The 27,966-nt window shown below is 40.6% G+C and overlaps 1 pseudogene; it reads right to left on the bottom strand.

The window, feature by feature from the left end:
* Window positions 1-2,279: 2,279 nt before the first annotated feature.
* On the bottom strand, window positions 2,280-27,391 carry LOC113315996 (annotated as a pseudogene).
* Between the last annotated feature and the right edge of the window lie 575 nt (window positions 27,392-27,966).

Raw genomic sequence — 27,966 nt, 5'->3', positions numbered from 1 at the left:
TACGGAAAAACCCATCTTGAAAATGAAGTTCCACCTATCCAATGGGACAACCAAAATCTAAATCTCCGCTTTTATATTGGGGACGGAGGGAGTAGAAATAATCAAGTAGATAAATATAATATTGTGTTTGTCTTCATAACGGTTATAACCGCAGTACTTGAGGCATTTTTACACTGTAGTCTCTTTCCCTCTCTTGATACACTAAAAGTCTCCAAGTGAAATAGGTTTTTTATAAAATGATGAAGCACAAATTAATCATAATTCTACCTCAGTTTCAATAAAAAAATTATTTTTATATTTTTATTTTTGCTTAAAAAATGTCAAATTGGGAAAGTAAAAGTGTCGCTTTTTCTGAAAAGGAGGGATGTTTATTATACTGTACATGAAACTCTAACCATTCTCGAAAATCAACTTGTATTAGCATGTTGGGTATATAACTGGATCTTACCCTGCAAGTGGTCTATGGGATTTTGCAGAATGCTGATTAGTTTCAAATTAATAGAGCAAAAGGAAAGGAAGTATATATATAATGGATCAAATCAAATCTCTGCAATTTTTAGGGGATTAAGTAAATTTGAATGGAAGTGCCACAATAGGAGCCATACAACACAAGCAAAGTAACTTGACCTTTATCAAAGGAGTGAAGAGACTAAAAGTTGACATAATAGTATTATTTAGATGAACAATCAAAAAATTATAATGCACATTAAATTGGCAATCACGATCACAATAAAATTGTCGAAGAACTAAAATTAAATCCAACATGTACTGATAGCTATAAAATCTAAGGATTAATTAATGTTCCTCAGATCCCTATGACCTTGTAAATTAATGTCCTGTGTTATTGTGTAAAGTTGAGTTTCTAACGCCCGGCACGGAATCGTTATCTCGTGGTGTAAAATTTTCAAAATCTATATCGCCTTCTGATGTTGGTGTAAAATATCCATGGCCAATATCTATATCGTAATCAACATTCAATGTTGTAGATCTCCCTCTAGCTGTATTGGAGTTTCCATTCTGTAGGGTTTCATTTCCAAAACCTACCATTGATGGAAAATTGTCAATGAATGGAGGTGAATCTACAGTTTCTGCTGCATGTTAATCTCCATTGGGGACGACTTTATTTCTATCATTGCTCGCAGGATGGCATTCGAAATATGTGAGGATGCGATTCTCGTCATATTCGTAGAACTTTGTAAGCAAATAGATGACTTTCTCCCATGTTGTAGAATTGGGATCGTTCAATATTTTTTTGTTTTCGCCTAGGAAAACAATTAAGAAGACAATGATGGCAAACGCTGCACATATTCCGGGTATGAGGAAAAGGGCCCAAAAGCTACTTAGTCCAAGTGTAAGACTATTTGATGAAGCCAATGGGTCTCTGTCAGAACATGAACGTTTGCTCTTAAAAGAAGCTCGTTTAATCTTTTGTGTTAGGCTTAGTCCTATGGGCTAGATATCTAGCTGCTATATTGGCCATCCACGTCAGTATGGGCAACCTCCTAAGTCATATGGAATGGCTAATCTAGCAGCTAGATTAGCAGCGAGGCCACCATATAACGCGGAATCGTTCGGCGTTTTAAATCTCAGCCGTTAGATCAGAAAATTTTCTTCCAGCGCTGAACGGTTCAGCGTTTAGACCACTTTTTGAGCGCCGAACGGTTCAGCGTTTCAATCTCGCTGATAGTTGGACTGCGAGCACCTGGTAGGAGAGAGAACTATCAACTATCACTGTTAACTTTTTTCCAACACTTATTTTTGATTTGCAACACTTTTTGGCCAATCTATCACTCCAATCTAGCCCATAGGAATTAGCCTTATACCATCCTCTCTCATGCTCAAGATTTTCCTTGAGATATCAGGACCTGAGAGAGAACCTTTTGGGAAAACATGAGAGTCAAAAAATATTCATGCAAGTTCCAAACCATTAATCTTGGGCCATGATCAAAGACAATAGGAGTTGACGAGTTTCGAAAACTTTACCACCATACTACATGGATATCTGCATCGTATTAAATTTATAGGAAATGTATGGGTCTTGTTAACTTGTATACCCGTATACATATTAAGGTTCGTTAAAACAACTATTTTTTGCATTGGAAACAAAATTTGTTTGTTTTATTGCATTGAATACAATGATTCTTTGCATCGGGAAAAAGATTTGTTGTTTTTCATACAAGAAAAACCAATTTCTAGTAGAATAAGACAAAAAACACAATTTCCAATGAAGTAAAATAACTCTTTATTAAACCTTAACATGTATACGGGTATACAAGTTATCAAGAGAAACAGAGACTTACGAAACTAAGTCCATCATTTTGATAGATTTCTCCAACCATCGTGTATTTATTGCAATATGCTCCAAGGAGGACTTCAATGTAGGGGAGCTCCTCGAAAGCAGCAGCAATACCTCCTTTATTTGTCCCTTTTGAGAGGAAGTCATCAAATTCTTCATGAGACTTGTACATTTTCAGATTAGACTCATCGAAACCCACACGCTTTAACATTTCAAACACAAATGAACCTTCTTGATAACCCCACATTGTACCCATGTTTGATAAGTTCATTAACATCGTTGTAGGTTGGATCAGTTCGTTGTATTGTTAACATGGATGTCAAATTTGCTGTATAACTTTGTGTGAGAATTAGCACAACAAAAAGCGAAATTCCAATTACAAATCTACCCAAAGTGCTTAGCACTCTCTCCTCTGCAAGAATTAAAGAGGCCTAATTAAAACCCCAAACTTTTAGAAACTATTAGAGTTGTATATACCTACAAAGCCATGTAGCTAGGAAAGTGAAGTGACATTACTCTGTGCGAAGACAAGCATTGAAAAGGAGAAATAAAGCATGGTTCCCCACTGATAGAAAGGATGAGGCCCTCCTCTGAACTCCCTGTTTACTCTGTGTTCGAGAATCCAAATTACGGCACCAATGATAAAAAAGAGCGCCCCAGTTGTTACCCAGAGTTTCCACTCCAATGGCTTGAGGAATACCCATGTATCCTTGCTCATATCTTTTTCCACTAGCACAACCATTGATACCCCTCCTTCGGCATAGGGTAGCGTAAAATCAACAATCTCCAACCGATTGGCTGTAATAGTAACATCTCCAACTACGGCATCAAAATTCTGGAAGAAGAAAAAATATACATTGTTAAAACAATATTAGTGTAACTGTTTGAAAAGAATCTTTAGGAAAAAGATGAAGTAACCTGAGCATTCACTTGATACACAAGATCATCATAACTTCCACCTTTTCTGCCTTCGCTATTTTGAAAAGGAATGAGGTCATAGACAACAGCATATGGCAGCATTTCTAATGCAGCTTTAAACACATCTATGCAGTAACCACTGACTTCATACCCCGAAAAACTACCAGATTTTTTTTCTAGCTTCACGAATTCAGTAAAACCATCTTTTACTGGAACACCATTTCTTAACCTTTTCGTATTAGTTGGAATTACCCAACCTTTAGGAATGTCCGTAGTATCTCCAGGCCATATCATAGGGCGTAAATTGTCTTTATTTGGTGTCAAGTGTGTGCTTTTAGTAGTCTGATCAACTAAGCTTATATCCCTTATGACAAAGGTGACCAAATTCCAATTTCTCTAACCCCACTTCCAATGACATTAAGTATTTGAAAGGTTTTAGATTGCAATTGCCTATCGACGACATGAAATTCCCCGCCCAGTCCTTTAAATTTGACATTGGAAATTCCTTGCAAAAGTTTAGGACCTATCTGATAAACATCTAATTTTGCAACATCACTCGAGTTTAAAGACGTTGTTTTTCCCTTACTGAATAGAGGATTGGCGCTTTCAAGTTTCTCAATTGCACTTGCTAATGCCCAAACTGTATCATATGCCCATACACCTAAAATATCCAAATTGCAGTCAATATCTGGGTTTTCTTTCTGAAACTTTCTTTTACATTACATTCCAAATGAACTAAGTTCTTTGGACATAGGAATATATGGCCTTATAGCTATTACTCCTTGCATTGAATCAATTATCGAATAATTGAATGAACTCAAATGAGAGCCTAAGCCTTCGGTAATAATCCATGAGTACCCCTTGCTCATCATACCAAACGTTTTAGCTTTCTCAAAAATGTGTAAGCCTAGTGGTGAAGCCATATGTAGAATGAATACCCTTGGTTGCATTGTCCTTAAGTTATGAAGTTCTTGGACAATCCGATCATCAGAAGCTGAATCGGGGAATACACTCCTATAAGGAAGTCTGATGTTGATATTTTGAAACGCGTCAACTAAATATGGAAAAATACCATGTCCGTACTCGGTGTCTTCATAAAGAGTTACAACTTCTCTCCATCCAAAAGCCTTCACAATAGCAGCAATGGCATCTACTTGAGATGAATCTTCTAGTGTTGTACGAATGAAATAAGGATTTTGAGAAAGAGAAATAGAAGGACTTGTTGCACTGAAAGAAATAATCGGAACTTGAGATCGACTTCCAATAGGAACCATGTGAATAGCTTGTGATGATGCCATGGGACCTATGATTGCTTGGACTTCAACATTTTTTATCAAATCTATAGCTGCCATACGCATAGAGGTGTAAAACTTCAACATTTTTTATCAAATCTATAGCTGCCATACGCATAGAGGTGTAAAACGTGCCCGCCCGGCATAGCCCAGTCCACGAAGTCGCGTGCTTAGCGTGCTGCGTGTTGTGCTGGGTTGTGCTAGAGATTCAGACGTATTGTGTTGTGCTATGCTAAATGGCGTGCCGTGATGTGTTGTGTCAGAAAAATGAACGTGCTGTCCCGTGCTGGGCTGTGCTAGCACACTTATTTTATGTTCTCCAAAATAAATATTTTTGAGATATTTTAGTTAGTACATGTATTATTATATAAATAAATTAGCATAACGAAAATAAAATGTTAGAAATTGGCTAAAACAATGATTCTTTTATGAAATATGCACCAAATGTGATATATTGTGTAGTATTTTACGCATGAGTGGCGTGCTTTTTTCGCATGTTGTGTTATGATGTGCCGCATTTTGTGTTATGTTGTGCCGCGTGCTGTGTTGTGTCATAAACGTGCTGGTCCTCTCCAATTTACACCTCTACATACGCATATAAAAATCTATTAGGCGATTGTTATCTTATACCAAGTGAACTAGGAGTATTTTATATTCGCATATGAAATGCTAGGAAAACGCTGATTTCAATGAGACGTTAAAATAAAGAGCGAGAAGAGTCGTGTTATCACGCATTGGAGTAGATAATAACATAATAAACGTGCGGACTAAGCTGTTAGATTCTTCATTTATTTGTGTACATCTCTATGATGACAATCTAACGGTTCAAAAGTGTGTGTTCATAATTCTAATTTATCAATGTATTATTATTATTATTAATTAATTTTCTTTTGTAAGCAGCAAAAGCAAGTCAATAATTACAAAAAATGTGTTATTGCATAGGTTATATGTATATGGGGGTACCTACTAGGGGCTACCGATATATAACAGTAACTCCGGCCGGGACTACAAAAATAGCAATATAGAATTATGAACTAGCGAAGTATTCCAGGTCGAATATGGCACCTTTACCCGTTACCCACCTCCAAGAATTGCTCGAAAGACCCAATTCCATGGTCTTCTAACTGTGTATGTACACCTTCATCATCCACCACGTGTACAGAAGAGACACGTGGAAGGCATGGAAAACGAGATATCAAAACATGATAACAAGCATTTCATCAGAAAATGTCACCGGTCAGCAGATCTGACGGTCAGGGACAGAGGATCACAGAGGTATGATGGTTTAGAGGAGCACCAGATAGTACTCCTTGGATGTTAGTACATCCAATCCCGAGGAAGATCCCAGATCAACGGCTGAGAGAGAGTTTGACTGACACAGATGTGACCAGACTAAGAGACACTTGTCTGACACGAGCAGACATCCATCTACCCGTATTAAATACCAAAGAGATATACACGTGTAAATCAGCTCGTGGAAGAAGCGAGGATAACCCTTCGTATTCAAGCTTAGACCGCAGCATATGCCGAAGACCTCTGCGTAATGGGCACAAAGCACAAGAAGATAAGGTTACAACGGCACCTCAGAAGTAGGACCCACGTTCCAACCCTATAAATACCCCTCTCCACTAAGAGAGAAGGGGTCGACCAATCCAGAGAAAAGATATGAGAACATAGGAGAGAGAAATAGGAAGAGTAAGTGATCCCCCTACTTCCGCAGACCTATGTGTACTCTAAAGTCATTTGACTATCTTTGTAATCATTCAATACATAGTGAAGCACCAGCCCCATGGATGTAGGCCTTAGTGCCGAACCACGTAAATCTTTGTCTCATTTATATTTCAGCACTTTACATTCAGCATTGAACGTCATGTGCTTTATATTTATGTTTGATTCTCTGTTTACCCCTTTATACGAACATTATTTATGTTAATATTCCACTAGACAATGACATGCCCGAAGGCTTAGAGTCGATGAATCGATATAATCACCCCCTTTACATATACGACGTACAATTTCAGAATTAGAATGTATGCGAATATTGTTTGTGAACACGTGGATGGATTCAAGATTTATTGTTCACAATCTGGCGCTAGAAACAGGGACTTTGTCCCGGTAAAAGATTTATCTTATCCTGTGATTTCACCTTAAACGCGCATTATGGCTGTGCTCTATTCTGGGTTCGGCGTGCTTTCAAAATATTTTTTATTCTGGGTTCTTGGTCTTTTTTTTCACAAACACCATTTCAAAGCAGACAAATCCACGGCTATCTATCACATATTTGCACGTGAGGCGTTTTTCTTTTTAAAACTAAGACTTAATAATCAGATTCATAAGTTTTCGCTACAGATCTGCCTTTTCAAAAGTTTTCCTTTTCAAAAGTAGTCTGAAAACAAGATCCATGATTGTTTATTAGAAGATTTGTATTGCGAAAACAAGACCGATGAAATCTTTATGTTTCTCTTTTATTAAGGCCCTTGGGCAACTCATTTCTTTTTATTCCACAAATTTTGCGGGTGCGAATGACACTAACCTGATCCTCGTGGATATCTTTGGTTCTCTTTATTTATTTCCCTATGCAGAAAAGGACTAAAAATGGAAAAGACACTAGAGGCAGGAAAAACCAAAGCCTTATCAAAGGAGACACTGAGGACTACCCCGGTCATGACCCGAAGTAAGCAGAAAGGAGACAAAGCTAAAACATCTAATCAGAGGCAAGATGTTGCGGAAATCACCTCGCCTATGAACACTAACTCCATTGCAGTCGCGGCTCTCAAAGCAGCAGCCACAAAGAACAATGCAACTGTTGCAGGCCTCCAGGATGCAGAATCTAACAAAACTTTGGTTTCAAACCAAGTCCATCAACAAATAGAAGGGGTGGAAAAATCTATGACACATCAGCCCGCGCATCCGCTAGCCTTTGGAATGCCGTCAACCAACGGTCAGAATCAAACCATATCAGTGGTTTTAGCACCGCGGGTGGAAACTCAACCGAGGGGACCAAACTTGGAGATACCAACAATTGAAGATGATCCTCTAACACCCTTAATACACACAGTAGACTAAGGGGGAACCATGGTCGTAGGGGTACAAGACGGAACTCCCAATCAGGGATCTAACCAGTCCCACCGACTGATGGTAGAGATCGAAGAATTGAAAAAGATCCAGCAGGTCTACGCAGATGCCGTAGATCTTCTGGCCAGAGAGAACCAAGACTTAAAAGACCGGATTTCCCAAAGCACGAAGACCTGCCAACAACTGGACGAAGCAAATTCTAAGGCACCAGAACCTAATCGAGACCGAAGAATCATCCTAGCAAACGCCGCTAGGGGAAGCAGCGCATCTGATCCGGACCGCCGAAGACTCAGATTATTATGACAGTGAAGATCGAAGAAAGAAACGCTCAACTGAGCACGAGAACGTGAGACATTACCGCGTAATGGAAGAGCTGCGTGATGAGATGATGGCTGAGATCAGGCAGTTAAAATCCAGACAAAGCAGAGGAAGGATTGAAAAGGTGATGAAAGAGGCTAACTCCACGCCCCTAACTCATCGCCTGGCAAATACCCCCATTCCGCTGAAGTGCCATGTCCCAACTTATGAATGCTATGACGAATCCAGTGATCCCGCGGCACATATCCGGTATTATAATCGTATCTTAGCCCGATGGAGTCAAAACGACGCTGTCCTTTGTAGGTATTTCCCATCAAGTATGAAGGGATCGGCTTTGTCTTGGTTTGACAACCTGCCACCTGATTCCATCAACTCCTATGATCAACTCGCAGAGAAATTCTTGAGAACCTACATGTACAACAAAGCTGTCAACACCGGAATGGATAAACTTTTTTCTTTGTCAATTGGTTACAAGGAGAACACAAGGGAATACACCAACAGATGGCATAAGATCTTCCAAGCTATAGGGAGTGTGGATCCCGTAGTAAGCATCAACTTCTACAAGTGGGGATTAGACCGAATGAGTCCACTGTTTGTTGAGATTCACGGAAGCATACCTAAGACAGAAGGAGATTTTCGAATAATAATTGAGAAGTATGCTCGTCTTGAAGAAATCCAGCGTGAGAACCCGAGGGCACAAACGCAGAGGTCTCACCGTACCAATTCCACAGAACAAACCAGCGGGGCCAAAAGAAATAACTCAGTGGAACGACCGCACGAAGATAGGAAGGAACGAAGAGATGAACGACAAAAAGACGATCGAAAATTCGAAGATCAGGTTTATACGAAGATCAATGCTAGCTACGCTCGGATCTTGCGAGAGATCAAAGGAAGGGAAAATTTGGAGTGGCCGTGGTCTAAGGGAAAACAGCCCCCAAGGACCGAGAAGTCAAAAGATTATTGTGAGTATCATTGCTTCAATGGTCACCAGACCGAGAAATGCAGAAATCTAAAAATAATGATCCAAAAGTTGATTGATGCTGGCGAACTCAAGCAATACATACAAAAGGAAGTCACCGAGGACAGATCCAAACGAACCAAGAAAGTCCAACTTCCAGAGGGAAACCGCACAATCAACACCATTTCGTGTTTCAAAGCCGTAGGGCCCTCACTTACAGCGCAGGTAGGGAAGAGGCTACGAAAGCAATTCGAAGACCACTACGAATTATATAAGATTGATGGCGTAGAGGTGGACGAGCACGAAGAGTGTATGGACGCACCTATCATCTTCGATACTGAAGATATCGAAGAAGATATGGAAGACCATAACGATCCCTTGGTCCTCACACTACCAGTGGCCGGATGTAACCTCAAAAATATCCTCATCGACGGGGGAAGCTCAGTGAACGTTCTATTTTACGACGCCTTCAAACGGATGAATCTCCATGATGAACAGCTGATGACCACTTATTACACCATCTACGGGTTCAATGGAGCGCCCACAAAGCCATTGGGAGACATCGTGTTGCAGGTGAACGCCGGGCTCATAAAAGTAGAAACACGATTCAGCGTGGTAGACGCCCCATTCCCCTATAACGCCATTATTGGACGAAAGTGGGTACATAAACTCAAGGGAGTGGCAGCAACTTACTACCAATATCTCAGGTTCCCTACACCCAAGGGAGTAATGGAAATCAAGGGAGATCGGGTCTCTGCAAAAGAGTGCCAGGCCACTCAGGATCATATCAACAACGAACAAGAAGAGCAGCGAAAAACCCGAAGGACCAAAAATAAAGAAGCGGCGAAAGAAAAGGCCATAGACCTGTTCCTCAAGGAAACCGCGGGGAAGGTCTTGATGAAAGATGATAATGTTCTTAACACAGAGGCAAGTACTTGAGCAGCCAACAAAGGACAGAAACATACCAAATAGCAATTAAAGAACGTCCCAGTGCTTAGGGACCTGAAGACGATGTTCACACCAGTGGAGCCCATAAAAGAAATAAACATAGGAACGGAAGAAAATCCGAATATGATCAAAGTAGGGACCATGATGGACGAAGAAAGAGAAGCTTTCTTAACCAAACTAATTAAAAAATACACGGATGTATTTGCCTGGAAGTTAGGAGACATGTCGGGGATTGATCCAAAAATAATCCAACACAAGCTGCGCATGAAACCAGGCATGCCACCTTTCAGGAAGAAAATAAGAAAAGTTGCACCAGAGTATCATAAGGCAGTAGAAAAAGAACTTCGGAAACTACTAGAAGCAGGCTTCATCAAGGAAGTCTAATACCCAACATGGATCTCGAACATGGTCATTGTCCCTAAGAAAAATGGAGGGGTTAGAATATGCATCGACTTTACTAACCTCAACAAGGCATGTCCAAAAGACAGCTATCCCCTACCGAGCATAGATCAACTGTTTGAAGCAGTGGAAGGGTACGAAGAGCTCTCATTCATGGATGGATATTCTGGTTACAACCAAGTAGCCCTGGCAGAAGAAGATCAACAACACACAGCATTCTACACCCCGCATGGCCTTTATTGCTACACTAGAATGCCCTTTGGACTTCGAAACGCAGGGGCAACTTACCAGAGAATGGTCGATGCTATCTTCAAGCCATGGATTGGTAGTACCCTAGAAGTCTACCTTGATGACATGCTCGTCAAAAGTAGGCTGCGCAAAGATCACCACCAGGACCTGAGAGATATTTTCGAAGCAATGAGGAAACATCACATGAAAGTAAATCCAGAAAAATGCACCTTGGATGTCACCTCAGGGAAATTTCTCGGATATCTGGTAACAAAAAGGGGTATTGAGGTATACCCCGCGAAGATTTAGGCCATAATGGAAATGCCATCTCCGAAGAATTTAAAAGAAGTGAAAAATCTCAATGGATCCTTAGCAGCCTTGGGCAGATTTATTGCCCGATCCTCGGACAAATGCAAACATTTTTTCAATATTCTCAAAAAAGGGAGTAAGTTTGAATGGACCATAGAATGTGAAGAAGCTTTCCAAAAAATCAAGGAATACCTGGCTTCAATTACAATCCTACAGAAGCCTGATCCTGATGAGGTTTTGGCATTGTACATAGCAGCGACAGAAGATGCAGTTAGCGCAGTGTTGGTCAAAACCAATACGAAGATAGAACAGCCTATCTATTATGTCAGCGAGACCCTCAATTTTGCGGAAAGGGATTATACGAAGATCAAACAACTCATCCTGGCGTTAGTATGGGCTACTTAAAAGCTGAGAACCTATTTCCTAACTCACTTCATCCGCGTCCCATGCAAAGCACCATTGGAAGCAGTCCTCAAAAGCGCGGAAAAAGTAGGGAAAATAGCCAAGTGGAACACCCACCTGGACCAATTCAACATCATCCATGAAATTCAACACTCCCAAAAATCCCAAGTATTGGCGGATTTCTTAGCATACCCCCCCTGGACAACGATGAAGAGATTAGGGGCATACCAGAAGCCGACGAGGAAGCAAGGATCCAGTTGATGTCCTCGAACCCACGAGTCAAAGACGATGGGAAGTCTTCGTTGATGGTTCCAAAAATAAGGAAGGGTAAGGAATAGGCATTGTCATCACCACCCCAACTGGAGAAAGGATCGTACAGGCACTCAGTTTAGAATTCAAAGAGCATACTAACAAGATCGTCGAATACGAGGCAGTCGTACATGCCCTCCGCTTGATAATAGAAATGGGGGTAACTGATGTAAGACTGACAAGTGATTCGCAGCTTGTCATACAGCAAATAAGGTTCGAATATAATGTATACGACGACACCCTCTCAGCTTACATGGCCTTGGTCCAAACATTGGCATCACAAATTCCGAACATCCAGTTCAGGCACTTGTGCAGAAGAGATCTCAGGCACGTGGATTCCCTAGCATATATATCATCCATGTTGAAGGATAAGAATATCGAATCTATCAAAATAACAAGGGTATACGAGCCTTCGATTGCATCACAATTTTCCTTTGCTACAAATCAAGATACAGTGGAAGAAAATATCGAAGATCAGGTGGGAGAAGACATCCATAACGATTTTGACGAAGAAGATATCCTGTCAAGAGCAAATCAAGACGAAGATTTCAGCAATGAAGATGATTGGAGAATGATGATTCATGCGTTTCTCAACGATAGAACCTTAACCGCGGACCATAAACAAGCCAGGAAAATACTCTCCAAAGTAGGAAGATATGATCTTCGGGATGGGGTCTTGTACAAGAAATCTTTCCTCGGACCGTTACGACGTTGCTTATCCAGGAAAGAGGGGCATGGAATTCTAAACGACATCCATTATGGCAACGCATGGAATCATAGCGGCATGAGATCACTAGCCGACAAAGCAAAAATACAAGGATATTACTGTCCCACAATGATACAAGATGCTGCAAGAATGTCCCGATGATGTGAAGAATGTCAGTGTTTCGCCAAAAAGATACATGCACCAGCAACAACGTTGAATTCTGTGGATAGTCCGTGGCCATTTGCAAAATGGGTCATAGAAATCGTTGGGCCTTTCATCGAAGGATCATGGAAAAGACGATTTTTGATAGTAGCCACGGACTACTTCAGTAAATGGGTGGAAGCCAAAGCCTTATCCAGGATCAGAGACGTGGACGTGTTTACTTTCATATTCCAAAACATCATTTGCAGGTTCGGCATACCAGTGGAAATCGTGTCCGATAATGGTAAACAATTACAGGGGAAAAACATAGACATGCTCATCGACACTTTCAAAATAAGGAAGAACAAGTCCACCCCCAGATACCCTCAAAGAAACGGACAAGCGGAAGCTACTAACAAGACCCTCGCCCTTATCCTCCAAAAGCAATTAGACGGACGCAAGGGGCGATGGTGTGAACAGCTACGCAATGTATTATGGGCATACAGGACAACACGAAGATCTGCCACTGGGGAGTCCCCATTTCTCCTCACTTATGGAGCTGAAGCAGTCATCCCAACAGAGATCCTCATGCCAACCACAAATACTGAAGCATGGGAGAAAAATCTCACAACAGACATGATGTTAGAGAGACTGGACGACCTGGAAGAAAGGAGGGAAGCAGCATTGCAAAAGATGGAAAATTATCAACGGAGATTAGCGAGAGAGTACAACAAAAAGTTTAAGCTTCGAAATTTTGTAGAAGGGCAGTATGTGCTAAGAACAATCCCGCAGTATCAACGAGAGAAGAAATGGGGAAAGTTAGCACCTACATGGGGAGGACCTTTTATAATACACGACATTGCGGGAAACGGTTCCTACTATCTTCGCAATCTGAAAGGCGAGGTCCTACGACACCCTTGGAATGCTAAATGGCTCAAACCGTACTACCCATAGGAGCAGCGCAGCTTTGCATCTGCGTGAAGAATACCAGAAGAAAAAGGCAGCGTAACCGCTCTACATGTTTCTATATCTGGACGAGGAGTAGCAGGCCTCAACCTATCAATCAAACAAAAATTTTGGGAAATCTTCAAGTAGACGAAATGGTCAAAATGCCCGCTGGGTGAACGCATGTACATTACATAATAAATTAACAATATTGGGTAAAGTAGTTAATCTACAATCTCTCAGGGCTCCCCTATCAGTGTCTATGAGTGTAATACCAGGGGGAAGGCACTCAGCATAAAGAGATACCCAACCAATTTTAAGGCAGCGGGTCGACGGAATGGGTGCATGTAAATATTTCAAATAATCATCCCATATCCTAAAACGCTGCCTCGGCCCCCACCGTTTGGGAATCCTCTGTCCCAGGATTCGCCAGTGGGGTGACAGGTTTCAAGACGATCACGAAGGCATTTACCTTCGATGTCGCACCCAAACACTCTCAACTTTTTACAAAGCAAGTTATTTCTAATTTAACGCTTCATAATACTTAAAATAAAAATGAATTGATAACGCAGGTATGCCAAAAGGATGATCCATAAAGAGTTGATTACAAGTTCAGCAAATAAGATAAAGCAAGAAACACATCAAAAAATGATCTGAAATTATATAATCAACAAGGATCAACTTTCTATGACTAATAAAAGAAATTTACTTGGACGATACATCTCCATCAACAGGGTTGTCTTTGCGAGATGAAGGTACGCTACCACCTGAAGAAGGCCCAGAAGAACCAGGCAAGGGCGCGTGAAGGGGACAACGTGGATAATTCTTGACAAGACCATGTTCGACTTTAAGATCAAGTTCAATCTTGTCTAGGACTTTGTTGGTCTCTTCAGCCAACTGACATCGATCTTTATAAGTGATAACAACGGTCCGCTGGTTGGCCTGAGACAACAATGCAAATAGGCGTTCCACCTCTTTGGAGGCAATCTCTGATATTTCCTCACGAGACGCGGCCAACCCTTTGAAATAGTTGGCTTGTCCTTCCTGTTGCACTAAGGCAGATTGAGCTTTTTTAAGCTCATCATTTGCAGCGTGAAGTTGTCCCTCGAGTGCTGAAAGAAAAAATACCAAGGGGTTAAAACAAAGAAATAACATAATCACACTCGATAAACGAGGTTATACCTTCGACAGTAGACGAAGCCTCTTCATACTCATTAACAACTGCGTCCCGTGCCTCATCAAGAAAGTCATATTCGTCGGATAGTTTCTTATAATCCGTTTGAAGGTTCGTAAGAGCAAATTGACTCACGTCTAAGTCTACCTGCTTCATTGAATCCAAGTGACGAAGATGGTTGATTTCATCATTCATCTCCCCCATCCTTTTATGGAGTCGATACACATTCACTTCAAGATCTCTCTCAGACTCCACTTGGCGAGCAACATCATCTCGAGACGCTGCTAGGGCTTTACTAAGAGCACCAACCTCATCCCTAGCATTGTCTCTTTCCTCGGTAAGATGCAGCATACTATCCCTAACCCCGGGGCCTAAGAAAGAACTATCCTGTTGTAACTCTCCTTCCAAAAAGCGCACTCTAGCCTCTAAGTCCGAAGCATGTCCTCGAGCTTCACGCAAGTTGTCACGCGTCCATAGCAGCGTACCATTAAACACACGACGGTCATGATTGTACTTATTTTTCATATCAACCATCAGTGTTCGCTTTTCACGCCACTCAGCTGCTAAGGCGTTGTGCTCATCAGCACGAGCGTTTCACTTTACGGCTTCGCTTTTCAACTTACCCACCAACTCTGCAATGCGGGATTTCTGTCGTTCCCTTTCTTTGCGAATCCATATGAGCTCGGGGACTCCACCCACTGAAGATAGGGTGGGGAGACTCAGACAGAACACCAAAGTACAAAAAGGGAATCACGAGGAGTGAAAGATCAATAAAAAATACGAACCTGTGAGGGACGATACATTTCTACGAGCCTTCTCCAATTCGTTGCGGACTATAGCAAGTTCCGAACGGAGACTCTCCTCAGCATTACCCATCCGTTCCTTTTCCTTCAGGAGACCCCTCAGTTCACTTATTTCCATTTCGGCCGCAGATAGTTGTTCTTCTCTATGACGAAGCTTAGCCTCAAACTTTAAAGACTTTCCTTTAAAGAATTGGTATAGAACATGGTTACAATGTTCGCTCCTCATCATCTATGTCACAAACAACAAACATTATTATACCCAAGGGATCGAATATCACGAAGAATAAAATGTTCGGATATCATGAGGGAATCAGTACAAGGATTTACCTCTAAGATACGCTACTGGGGAAAACCGTATTGGTACCCATCAGTTATGGCCATCATATCAGCAACAGAGGAGGGAGGGTCAACTACTAGGTTATCTTCCTATGCTCTCAGATTATTCTCCCACATCTCAGCAACGCGGGCTTCAGAAGACACTTGCATCATATGACGAGTATAAGCGTCAGAATTCTTCTCACCAGGGACCACTTGGGCAGGGTTAGGGACGAACATCAGATTTTTCTTCTTAAGCCAAGACAAAATGGCATCTTCGCCTTCACGCATTAACGATTAATGGAAATCCTCTGAAGGAGATTCAACTGTAGACTTCCCTTTGGCTGTTCTCCCCTCATTCGCGCAAGTATCGACATCACCAGCCTCGGTATGACCACCTGCGTTTTCAGCCTGCTGACCAGTAGCACATTTTTTACCAATATCCCCAAGCACATCCCAATCATCATTTAGGGAAAGCAATGAGAAGTCCTCGGTAAAACCCATGGCAGCGTTCACATCAAAGGATTCCCCCACGAAATATATCCTACCAAAAGAAAATTCAGGGGAAATAACGGTCAGAGTACCCACACCACCAATATTATCCCCAACAGGGGCAGATCCACCCCCTCCAGTACCACCTACGGTAATATTACCCTCAGACTCACCATCACCATCCGCGGAAATTTCTTCTTCACCATCACCACCCTCGGAAACTTCTTCTTCACCATTACCACCTTCGTCATCAGGATGAGAAGTATCGGTACGCTCTTCTCCATCGTACATTTCTTCATCCTCAGCATACCCTTCGTTTACAGGACTCGTAACCTCCTCATAAACCTCAGCCTCACCGGTCACCACAGTAGAAGATTGTTTGGGTCCAAGTTTCTTCTTCTTCGACACCTACAAACCAGTACACATCCCCACAAAGTCTCATTTTTTCCCTCACTTCAAAAATGAAAATTATTTCAATCAAGGAAAAAAGGGGAAAATAGAATATAGAATATAAGAAGAAACTATACCTTGGCAGCAGCAGCACTCTTCGATGGATGGGTAGCACCAGAACCCTCCTCCTCGTCTCCATCAATGACATCAAGAGCGTAAGGAAAATTCATGCCCGCGAAATTCGGACGCCAAGGACAGAAATATCCATAACGAGCAGGAGGGGTTTCACGAGGCTTGCTGTTTTCAGAAGGACGCCAACCGCGAAGGACCCTTCGGCAAATCCCCTTATTAGTAGGCAAAGCCTTCGCACCAGAGGAAGATGAAACCCTATGACCCCGAGGATCTGATTGCGAAGACTTATAAGGACCTTCCCAAAGTGGAGATCTGTCAGAATCTCGACGCGGAGGGGATCTTGGCGGACTAGAAGGCGGGGTTTGGTAAGGAGCCCGCGGACGATCAAACATATTGATGAGTGCCAAATATTGTATATATTTATCCCTTTTTGTTGGCATTTAACTCATCTTTTGCGCATTAATTCTACATTTTATCCCATATTCTGTATTTTCATTGTTTTCAAGAATAAATATTTTTATTAATTATTTTTGCATTTTTAGGTAATAAATAAAGTCTGGATGAATTGCGGAGCAAAAAGAGCAGAAAAGTAGTGAAAAACCGGGAGGAATTACGCAAGGAAGCCGCGAAGAATGTTGCGCACAAGACCAAAAAGCTAGGAATGGGCTCAAGAAGGAAGAATTGTTCTTAAAGAAGATATGGGCTTGGCATACCCAATGCCCAAAACCCTTACCCAAATCCATTTCCTTTATCCATACCCATTTCCATGAGAGCCGTCAGATTGGATCCATTTTGTCATCCAACGGTCGCTCCTATGCCTGTGCATCAAATCCCAATGATTCCGCCCAACACTACAGCACCTAACCTAATCTAGCACCGTTGACTTCGTTGTGTTCCACATCCAACGGTCGCTATAAACTGCTTCTCTCTTAGCCGTCCGATCTACCTACCATCTCCATATCCAGCGGCTCAGCTCGCCAAACATCGAACTAGATGATCCCGCTTCACACCCTAACACCGAATCCTATTATCCACCCAAACAACCCATCGCCCCAAAACTTCATCTCCTTCACCCGACATTTGCAGAGCCACCTCTCTGCCACCACCTTCCCCGACCATTTCCAGCCACCACCTCACCTCTGCAACACCATCACTTCTTCACCAACATCATCAGTACCTCCCCAGTCCGTTCCTTTATCTCTCTAGCCATCTATTTTAGTGACTTCTCACCATTCTAAACCCTAGGTTGGAAATCACTAAAATAGATGAGGCTCTAGACATCAATCGAACACAGGAGAGGGAGCAGGAAGATCAGAGGAGGAATGGGTCGAAGATAAGAGAGTCAATTCCTCGATTTTGGGTAATAAAAGTTAAACCCTAATTGTACTGTTTATTGAATATTTTTGGGGAAAATGGGTGTAAAACCTAATTTGATAATTTGGGTATAAAAGGGAAGTGATGTAGGATGTTAAAACTTGTTCTTGGACTAGCCAAGTTTCCACCCAATTTGGGTTAGGTTAATTTCAATTGTTCCTGCACTTTTAATTGCTCCTGTTAGTTGCACTTTTACTTTTAATTGCACTTGTTCTTGTTCTTGGTTTTAATTCTCTGTTTTTATGAATGCTCACTGTTAGTTCACCATGTTGTTCACTGTTGTTGTCATGTTAGTTCACCATGTTGTTCACTGTTATGCTCACTGCCATGTAATGTTAGTGTAATGTTTGTCATGTTCTAAACCATCATGCTAGGGACTTGATGAATCCCTAATTTCTTATTGTGTAGTACATTGATCATATTGCTTTAGAAGGCTAAACAAGTTTAGGAAAAACTTGAACTTAGTTCATCATCACCTCACTTTCACAATGTATGCCAAGTATACTTTGTAGTTAGGTTCATGAGCTGTTGATAAGCTTCAACTTAAGCTGAACTCATATGTCTTTTGACTAATTGTACCTTAGAAAGACAGTTAGTACTTTGGAAAGAATACCATAGTTGTGTTTAACTTTCTATAGGAGAATACATAGTAGAAGTTAGAGTGAATTCAAACCCTAGTTCCCATCCATAATCTACTTCATTCTCATCCACAATTCCATCTTCAACTGTTTAGCTTTGTTTTCTTGTTTTGTATTGCTTTTGCCTTGTTGTTTCTTCCCTGCCCTGCAACTCTGTTGCTTTTCTGTTTTGCATTTTCTTCACTGCTTGAGCAGCTGCAGCTGCTGCTGCAACTCTGTTGCTGCTGCACTGCTGTGCATTTTCTATTGCTGCTGCACTGCTTTCTCATCTTGTACATTCTATTGCACTGCTGCATTGTATTGCTGTGCAGCACTGTTCTTTCACTGCATTGCACTGCTGCTTTGCATTGTTTGCCTCTCTTGCTCCTGCTGCTGCCCTGCCACTTCTTCTCCTGCTGCCTTCCAAGGCCAACTGAGTCCAAAGTCCAACTGAGCCCAAGTCCAACTCAGTGAAGCCCAAAGGCCCAGATTCTTGACTGAAACAAAAGCCCAAGGTTTAGTTCACTAAGGCCCATTTCATTAAGGCTCAAAGCCCAGTTTGGGTTAAGGTTGAAGGCCCAATCCAAATCAACTGTGGGCTTAACCCAAAGCTCAATCGAAGGCCCAAAGCCCATTTGCATTTCAAAGACAAACTGAGCCCAAGCTCAGTTCATTTTATTGTGAACAAACCCATTAGTACTTTAAGCCCAACAGTCCCAAAAGGCTTCAAAACCCAACAACAATTTAGGAACCCAATTAGCTAGAAACATTTCCAAAACACACCCGATCTCTGTGGATCGACCCGTACTTGCACGAGCTACAACCGACGACCGTGCACTTGCGGTATTACTGTAGGCCCCCGTTTTTCTGCGCATAATTTTATACCCTTTCCAGGCCTGCCACATATCTACAAGGAAACACAAAAACAGTTTAGAGAAGAATACGAGGAGATCACTAAATATCAAAAAACCCATAATTGATGGTTCATCCGGATAAACATTAAAAACCCTAAGAACTAAAAATAACCAGAAATACCCCATCAGACTCCAGGGATAGTACTTAGATACAGACTTTGTAACAAAGAACAGGGGCAAGCATGTATGCTTCGACATGTGTGTTCTTCATCACAAAGCCAGGATTACAGCAGGAAACAAACAGGTAGATAAATAGATAAATCAATGATGAGCAACTAATGAAAAACCCCATACCTGTATAGAAGAGGACGACAAGCACCAACCACGGTCGAAGATAGAAGGATCGGAAATATCAAAAGCTAGTTATGTGTGATACAGGGGCAACATCAGTCGAGAGCGAAAGAGACAAAAAATTGAATGATGTTATCTTCCTCACAAGAACGACGATAATAAATGACTAAAGAACAAGAATAAGAAAACAAAGAAAGGATGAACACTGACAAGAAGAGGATAAAAGTTTTTTTTTCACATTCTCTTTCCTATTTATAAAGCTAGAGAAGACAATAAATGTCCCTCGTACCAAGGAGCAGTTATGGGGAAAGTTAATGCAAAGTGGGAAACGTGCCCGTATTTATAGGGGAAGTTATTTCAGGAGAGATAAAACGTGTATGGCGATCTTTCTTCTTCTAAATTGCAAAATACGCCCAAGTCAGAAAAAGAGGGTCAAATTGTATGTACACCTTTCATCATCCACCACGTGTACAGGAAGAGGCACGTGGAAGGCATAGAAAACGAGATATCAAAACATGATAACAAGCATCTCATCAGAAAATGTCACCGGTCAGCAGATCTGACGGTCAGGGACAGAGGATCACAGAGGTATGATGGCTTAGAGGAGCACCAGATAGTACTCCTTGGATGTTAGTACATCCAATCCCGAGGAAGATCCCAGATCAACGGCTGAGAGAGAGTTTGACTGACACAGATGTGACCAGACTAAGAGACACTTGTCTGACACGAGCAGACATCCATCTACCCGCATTAAATACCAAAGAGATATACACGTGTCAATCAGCTCGTGGAAGAAGCGAGGATAACCCTTCGTATTCAAGCTTAGACCGCAGCATATGCCGAAGACCTTTGCGTAATGGTCACAAAGCACAAGAAGATAAGGTTACAACGGCGCCTCAGAAGTAGGACCCGCGTTCGAACCCTATAAATACCCCTCTCCACTAAGAGAGAAGGGGTCGACCAATCCATAGAAAAGATAGGAGAATATTGGAGAGAGAAATAGGAAGAGTAAGTGATCCCCCTACTTCCGCAGACCTATGTGTACTCTAAAGTCATTTGACTATCTTTGTAATCATTCAATACATAGTGAAACACCAGCCCCGTGGATGTAGGCCTTAGTGCCGAACCACGTAAATCTTTGTCTCATTTATATTTCAGCACTTTACATTCAGCATTGAACGTCATGTGCTTTACATTTATGTTTGATTCTCTGTTTACCCCTTTATACGAACATTATTTATGATAATATTCGACTAGACAATGAAAAGCCCGAAGGCTTAGAATCGATGAATCGATATAATCATCCCTTTACACATACGACGTACAATTTCAGAATTAGAATGTATGCGAATATTGTTTGTGAACACGTGGATGGCTTCGAGATTTATGTGTTCACAGTTAGAATCCCTTACATGGAAAACCAACCTTCTCCTCTGAGGAGTAGTTGCATAAAAGTCGGAGAGATCCATGTTCATGGAAGTCAACCACAACTTTGACACAGACATGTTCAGATCAAGAACCACACCAACTTTAAACTCCTCAACTACTACTTGTTTTGTTTTGACCCATCACCACTAATTCATGATCTCCTCCTAACAATTGAATAAAAAAGAAGAACAAGAATAGCTGATTGGTAAGAACACTAAAATGATTATGACTTAGTTTCTTCGTACCTCCCCTATTACCAAAAATCACAATAGCCTAATAATAATTTCACAGATAATAATTTCATCGACTGCAGAAGTACGCTGTCTCAAAGCAATTAGATGGAGGATAATTTAAACTTGAGAATTCCCCACTTCTTGTCGATGATGCTGTATAATATAGATCAGTTATAATTAAGTAACTATCAGTGTCTTGTATTCGAGACGTGTTTATATATGAGGAGGATCCATGGACATTCTTAGATAGACAAAGTCGGACAAAATTTGCGTTATTTTCTCCTCAAAATCCAAACGACAATGAATTTAAGTCTAATATTTTGATGGTATATTCTTCTAATGAGACTCTACATTCCTACAAAAAATGAGCACAATTCGAGATGCATAAAACAACCATCTATCCCTTTGAATATCATCCGATCAAAATTAACGCTTGAAATTAAGATCGGTAGATGGTCAGGTTTGCTATCTCGAATTGCATTCATTTTTGGTAAGAATATAAAGTCTTATAATAGGAACATATCAATAAAATATTAGACTTAAATTCCTTGTCGATTGAGTTTTGCGAAAAAAATGGCGCAAATCTTATCCGACCGACCTTGTCCATCTAAGAGTGTCCATGAATCTCCCTATTTATATATATGGCTAGGTTAAGTACTGAGCACTCAAAATGATTGATTAGAGTATTTGCGTTGACATTTGCAAACTCATATACAGTAAGCTTGCTGTCAGTATCGTTGACAATCATGATTTAAAACATCTTCCCTCATTAACCTTCCATCATTTCTAGTGGCATTTAGTTGTTGCCTTCTTGATCCCTCGACTACATCCACTGAGTTCTCTCCTGTTAACAACCATGGTACACTGCAATGCTTCCCTTTTTTTTTGGACCATGATTTTTTTGTGGGGACCACGATTCTATTTTAGACAAGACATTATAAGTAAATGTTTTTCTTAATACCAAACTTACCCTCCTTAATTAAATGTGTTAGTTTAATGATTAGTATGATTAGTAATGATTAGTGATTAATATGATTAGTAATGATTAGTTACCATTAAGAAGTTATATTAGAAAAAATTGAAAACTTTCTTTGCGAGAAATTTTAAACTTTTTTGCGGTTAAGTTCGGTTACCCAAATTTTAAACTCTTTGGGAAATGTTTTTTTGGTACTAACCGAACTAAGGTTCGGTTGGGAAATGTTTTTTGCTACTAACCGAACTATTAGGATTCGGTTGGGAAATGTTTTTTGCGACATAACCGAACTAAGGTTCGGTTGGGAATTGTTTTTTGCGAAATAGCCAAACTGTTCTTCATGTTTATCATTTCCATTAGGTTCGGTTAGTTCGACAAAGTTTTTCACATAATTCCTAGCCGAACTTTTCTCTGCAACTTCCATTTTCAATCGAACGAGGAACGTGAAACAAAGAGAGAAGAAAAAGAGGATAATTTTCCTCCCTATTTTTGTTTTTGTTTTTGTTTTTGATTTTGGTTAATAGATTCATTTAGATTAGATATATATGATTAGATTTATATAGTTATTAGATTAGTTTTAATTTAAATTAAAGTAAAGGATAAATGTGTACTTACCTAACTTTATGATACCCCTTACAAATATAGGGAGGTTGGCCTAATAAGACCATGGTCCCCAAAAAACCATGGTCCCTAAAAAATGGTTCCCAAACTATTATGTTGAGCACCCTTCCTAGGCTTTTTCTGGCCCACTAGCATAATTCTCTCCCGGGCCTTTTATTCACCTAAACCATCTTAATTTCTTGGCATTCTTGCTCTGGAAAATTAGGCGCAGGCCCAAAATAAATAATATTCTTATTGTCAGGCCCACAATTAACTTTAGATATTGAGACACCGAAAATAATCCGAAATTATTAAGAATCAATAAATAACTTGTTATGCATACTATTTTTTCAGGCATTAGACGTTATGCAGCCTAATTTTTTCAGGGGTATAATTGGCAACGCAACTTGGATATAACATATCTAAAAGTCCGCGCCTTGAAATTTTACAAATTTTATATCGTTGGAAATCTTTTTAAGAGATCTACACAACTAGTACAAACAACAATATCAAATTTTTGTTTTTCACGAAAAAGTCGGAGGTGATCATCGTTTTAGGAAAAAATTTCGAAAACTGACTACATATTCATTATGCAGCTTCCAAAACGGATGCATTACACATTATGCAGACGCATAACGAATTATGCATCCATTTTCTGTACTGCATAACAAAGTTATGCATCTATAACGAGTTATGTAGCCATTGTTTTGGTTGATTTTAGTCCGTACATAAAACAATTGATGCATAATTGGTTATGCAGCCATATTTAAGGATACATATCAAGTTATGCATCCATTTTCTCGATGCATAAAAGATTATGCAACAATTTTTTCGATGCGTAATGCATTATGCAGCCGTATTTTGGATGCATATCAGGTTATGCATCCATTTTCTCGACTGCATGATGCATTATGCATCAATTTTCAATTTCACACAAAATAACAAAGATGTCGGCTAATGTGTTATGCATCCAATTTTTTTTACTGCATGACATGTTATGTACTCATAACAGCATCTTCTTCTTCTTCTTCGTTGTTCATCATCCAAGATCAAATAAGCTTTATTATTATTCCTTGTATTTTCTAAATCTCAAATTAACTTTTGTTCCTGTTCTACTTGATTGAAACAATTACAAAACCCTATCTCCATCTCTGAACACATCTCAGATCCATCTTCTCAATCATAATACCTAATTAAAAAAAACATTCATACATTTTTCGGAAATAACAAACAGCAAGATCTCGATTCATCTCATAACATCACCTCTAACCCTAACTTTCGATTTCATTCATCTATTGTTTCCAATCTTCATGTGATTATACTGTCTATCAATATTATTGATCGTAAGTCACAGTTGGGAGGAAGAAAAGAAAAATAATTGAAGAAGAAATTCCCGTGAAGAAGAAGAAGAAAAGATACGAAGAAACCAAATTTTATAAATTGCGGGTTTGGGATAAATTTTCTCACAAAAATTGGGTGCGCGTGTGAACTTTTCCGCCCGTGGGTTTCACGGTGTAGAAAATCTGTAGAATGGGTCTCCATGTAGTTCTCACTTCTTGCTCCCCTAAGGGCTAAGGCCCTAACTAAGAACCCTGTTTTAGGGCATACGTAAAACTTTCAGGGCATACTGAATAAAGAAAAAAACTGGTTGTAAATATCAAAACCAATATCTCCTTAACCAAATATTTTTGGTAATGGAAAATCTACCTTTTTAGGATTAGTGTTAACACTAATGGTTAGTTATAATAATCCTGATTAGTGATTAGTGATTAAGATATAAATTTGTGGAGATGAAAAATTTTAAGGAAGAAAAAAAAAGTTAGGTTTTTTTGGAGAAGGAGAAGGGGAAAGTGAGAAAAAGACTTGTATTTTGATTCAATGGATGAGGAAGGTCAATCTTCATCTAAAAACCCTAGGAAAATACACATCAATTACAACAATGATCCGGAATTGGATGATTTCTTAGATTATGAGAATGATTTTACATAAACTCAAACTAAAACTCAAGCACAAACTCAAACTCAAACTCAAACTCAAGATGATGATTTTTATGAGCCAAATCCAGATGATGAATACTGTGGGTACACGAAATAGACTCTCCACGTGTCAAACACAAAAGAAAGAAGCACGACTAGGAAATCTCACTTAAAGATCTCAGTCAGGGACTTGTCAATTCGAATGTCCGAATGACCTCGTCACCATCAATCCCGCGAAGTATCATACAGAAGCGAGGAGACTTACACGAACAATCTAAATTACGAAAGACCAAGCTAGAGTACCCAACAAGACACCAACGAAGAAACTGAAAGGGCGAAGTACGGTAACTTGGTTGAAAAGATAGATCGCGAAGTAAATATATTGGGGAACAAGAAAGGAGACAGGTGTACCGAAAAACCCATGTGCAGGTAGCGAAAGAAGAGGAATAACTTTATGGAAAATGGCTTGGGCGAAGTATAAAGCGCTCCCGAGAAGACTTGGCGAAGTAAAATGAATTGTACCCCATTAGGGTTGATTTGCCTATAAATAGAGGTCCTGAGAGAAACCACAGTCACGATCAAATTTGGGGACTATACCCAAATTTAGTCTGAAAGTGAAGCGTAGTGGAGAGGACCATAGTTATATTTGGTCTGGAAAACTAGGGTTTGAGACCAAATGTAGTCATCAACCCATACCAAATCAAAATATAGTGAGGCGGAAGTATAATGAGCGTAAGAGATTAGGCGCGAGTATAGTGAGCGTCTAGATTTAAGCGCTAGTATTGTGAGCTCCCGTGATTGGAACGTTAATAGAATTAGCGTATGAATGAGGCGTCTTTATAAACACCGCCGGGGAGAACGGCTATTATACCCACGCCTCATGCCAAACGTTGATATAGTCTTCGTCTCAATTGTGTAATACTTTATCAAATTAGAAGAAGTTATGGTTCACATAACTAACCCCACAAAACGCTTGTTATACATGCGCCTATTGATTGGGCTCTTATTTCATCTTCGTCCCATCCCAGACGCGAGTTATAGTTGCGCCCCATGTGTACGTCCACAATACCCACGCCTAACTAGCATACGCTCGTTAGACACCCGCTTAACTCCATGCGCTGGTATATCCTCCGCCAGACTAAAATCTAGTCTTCACCATTGCACTTCACCTCCACTAAAACTATTATTTTTTAGCTCTTGGTCTAGCTTTTGGTATTTAATCTCTTCCATGACTGTGGTTGCTCTTAGGCAAGGCAAAGGGGAGAGAAAAAGAGCTTAATATAGTGAGTGTGATTAGGGTTTCCTTGTGTTCAAGAACTTGTATCTTATTTCCTTAGAACTTATCAATAAAGATTTTCTAGTTTAATTTACTTATTATGTTTTAGATCTTAGTGACTTTCCTTTCGGGTGTACTACTGGATTTCCAGTAGGTACATTTTGGTGTCCAGAAATAGGGGACTTAGATTGGGGATTCATCCTCATTTAAGGAGTGGAGAGAAGCTGAAGTTGTAGGAGTGAAAGATCTTAGCGAGAAGTTCCTTTTAAGATTAGGGTTTTAAGAGTAATTGATATTGAAACTAGGATAAGTTGATGACTAGAACACCAGATCGAGCGGCACACATGATAGCGATGAGGAGAAGAAAGCGATTGGAGGCCAAAAGAGGAGGAAGAATGGAAAGATGAGGAACATCGACTACAGGAGAAAGACAAGGCGTGAACCAGCAACGGAATGAGGAGGCCAACGAAGATAACTTCAGAGAAGGTTCTGTAAACACTTCCGACAAGGACACTATTGCAGGAGAAGAGATGACTCATGAGGAAATGGAGGAGAATATCGGTGAAGAATACATGGCGTTGGAACAACTAAGGGTGACACTTGTCTTTGAAAGGGAACGAGATAGGGCTCTAGCGGAGCAACATACCCGATTGACGAGAAAAAACGCCAGACTGATGCTGCAAAATTGTCAACTGAACGAGGAAGATGCAGCTGACGTCACGGATTCAAAGGTGGACATGATATCATCAGGATAAGAAGATTTACGACGAAGGAGACATACCCGCGAGGACGGCGGAGAGAAACGAAGAAGGAGACGACCAAGAGAAAGCGGTGAAGAAAGAACTGAGAAGGGAATTGGAAAATTCAAGTTGGGAAGATCAAAGGCGGGGATATGAAAAAGAGCGAAGATATAAGGAAAATTAGAGGAGGCAAGAAGATGAAAGACAGCGCGAATTTGACCAGAGGAACGAGGAAGAAAGAAGATGTGGTGAAGAAAGGCTCAGCGTGATGAGAGGTGACCGTCGGGAAGAAAACGGAGGGAACCTGAACCAAGAAGTATTGGACGAGCTGCGAGATATGAGGACGCTGATAAAAAATCCGCGAAGAGACGGCAGAGTGCAGCTGGCAGAGGCAATATAAGAGGCCGATAAATCTCCATTTACGTATGAGATAATGTACGCTGACATCCCAGAGAAATGTGTATTGCCAACGCTTTCGAGCATATTCAGTGGATCTGAAAGTGTTGTGCAACACTTGAAACAATACACTCTTTCGTTGATGCAGTAGGGACGAAATGATGCGGTGCTTTGTCGATACTTTCCCGCGAGCTTGGCTGGGGAAGCATTGGCTTGGTTCGACGGGCTACCAGAAAGATCAATGTTGTCGTTCAAAGACTTACAGAGAATATTCTTGACCACTTACATCACTAACAACATGCTAAGGCCGGGGATTGAGACAATCAATTTAAGGAGGAGACCTATGGAAAGCCTGCGAGGATTAGTGACGATATGGAGGACGGTATGCAGCGAGCTTGCAGGAAGAGTTGACGAGAAAAATTTCATCCTTGCTTTCGTGAACGCGTTAATCCCAACTGATCTGTTGTACACTCAAATATTCATTATTCGCAACTCCTTGACCATGAATAAATTAAGAGAGTACCAAGAGGAGTACATAGCGCTAGAGGAAAAGCAGAGTCAAGTCAGTGAAGCAGTACCAATTCCAGCAAAAGAAGAG

Source organism: Papaver somniferum, chromosome 10, assembly GCF_003573695.1.
Source record: "Papaver somniferum cultivar HN1 chromosome 10, ASM357369v1, whole genome shotgun sequence".
In the NCBI taxonomy this organism is placed as follows: Eukaryota; Viridiplantae; Streptophyta; class Magnoliopsida; order Ranunculales; family Papaveraceae; genus Papaver; species Papaver somniferum.
Note: the sequence above shows the minus strand (reverse complement) of the source record. Positions and strands in the feature narration are given on the sequence as shown.